Genomic DNA, 2113 nt, shown 5'->3' on the forward strand with positions numbered 1-2113 from the left:
CACAGACTTCCCCGACTACGCCAAACTTTAAATTCCATTCAAAGGGAATTAAAGGTTCTCCTCCTCCAAAGAAGCTCTGAAGACTTCAATTCCTTTATCGCTGAAGCCGAACAGCACCCTAAACGTATCTGGAAGGTTACAGATCCTTACGAAACCGTAGACTCCACCTCCCCGCCCTATTTAAAGACGGAACCTCTTACCCACTTTACAAGGACAAAGCCAACGTCTTTGCTCAATCCCTTAAAAATCAATGCTCCCCCTTTCCAAGCCTTCAAAAATTCTCTTCTTTTCACGAAGAAGTGTCAGAAACCGTCCGGGGCACAACCTTCCAGACGGGTTCGAGTTTCAGCCCACCTCTCCCAAAGAAGTCTCCGAGGCTATCCGCGCCCTCAAAAACCGGAAAGCTCCAGGCCACGACAGTATCGGTAACGGCGTCTTAAAAGTCCTACCGCGCAAACACCTTGTTGCCCTGAACAACATCATAAACGCCATGATGCGTTTCCAACATTTTCCCCCGGCCTGGAAAGCCGCCACAGTCGTCTTTCTTCCCGAACTGGGTAAACCCCTAAGCGATCCGGCAAACCATCGCCCCATCAGCCTACTCTGCACCCTCAGCAAAGTAGCTGAAAGCATAATTCTCTCCCGACTGGAGAAATTTGTCTCGGAAAAGAAAATCCTCCCCGACTTCCAACATGGGTTTCGAAAGCAACACGGCACCGCACATCAACTTCTGCGGGTCTCCGAATTCGTCGCTAACAACCTCAACAAAGGAAGACACATCCCGATGCTACTGCTTGATTCCAAACAAGCATTCAATCGGGTCTGGCATGATGGGGTCATTTATCTATATATAAAAAATTAAGTGGCAAAACTTCCTGTTCGCATACTCCTCTTAGACCGCTTGCCCGATTTCAATGAAATTTTCAGGGGCGATTGGGGTCTGTTTGGAGGGTGCACATAAGAAATTTAATGTGTGCTTTGCAAAAAAAAAAACAAAATGATACATCCCGCCTATACAAATTATCATGAAATAATGTTTTGCCGCAAGATTGGCAGTCCTGTCAAATGCTTTTTACCAGAGAACGTATTGACAATGAGACGAAGCCGCGAATTATAAAGTGGAATTTCTAAGTGCTTTGGAGAGGTTTGGTATGACACCGCATCATTTGCGTCTCAAAGTTGGATCTGTCGTTATTATGTTTCGCAATATGATTGTGATGCACCTATCAAATACATGGGGCAGATTGATTCTACGGATTTTTTTTGAGTTCTAACGATTTGCCTTTTCAGTTCAAACGTATTCAGTTTCCAATTGGAAAATTGAATTTGAAATGACAATCGACAGGACACAAGGATAGTCGCATAGTGTGTGGCATAAATTTGGAAATGCTATAATTTTCACACGGCCAGATATACGTGGCGTGCTCACGAGTTGGAAAACCATCTTTTCTGTACACCGGAACAGAAACAAAAAATCGTTGTTTATCAAGCTGCGTTACATTGAAAAACAAATGTAGAAAAATCTCAAATAAATGATAATCGACACAATATGAATTTTTGTCTTTTCAATTCAAAAGACATAATTTCACGCAGGACAACGTCTGCGGGGTCGGCTAGTAAGCTTATAAAACTAAACTTCCCAATGTACCTCATTGGCTTAGTCAAACCCTTCGTGTCTGACCGGAAAATCGCTGCTCGGGTGAATAGTGAGCTGTCTGAAGCTCACCCGATCACGGCGGGAGTACCTCAGGGCTCCAAACTCTCCCCAGTGCTATTTAACATTTATTGTTACGACATCCCAACCGAGGAGAAAATCCTCACAGCCCAATAAGCGGATGATGTCGCCTTCTTGTACGCCTCCCGTACAATTAACTTCAGCACATCCGCCCTCAACAAATTCATCCCCACCGTCCTCGACTGGTACTGGTTGTGGAGATTCGATATCAACACAACCAAATCAGAGGCAATCTTCTTTTCACGGAGGAAACGCATTCCACCAAAAATCTTGGTAAATAGGTTCCCCATCAAATGGAGCCCTTCCGCGAAATACCTCGGTGTTGTCTTCGACAGGCGGCTAACCTGGTCGAAACAAATCGCAGCAGTTCGAGGTAAA

Source organism: Bactrocera neohumeralis, unplaced genomic scaffold (assembly GCF_024586455.1).
Source record: "Bactrocera neohumeralis isolate Rockhampton unplaced genomic scaffold, APGP_CSIRO_Bneo_wtdbg2-racon-allhic-juicebox.fasta_v2 cluster11, whole genome shotgun sequence".
Lineage (NCBI taxonomy): Eukaryota > Metazoa > Arthropoda > Insecta > Diptera > Tephritidae > Bactrocera > Bactrocera neohumeralis.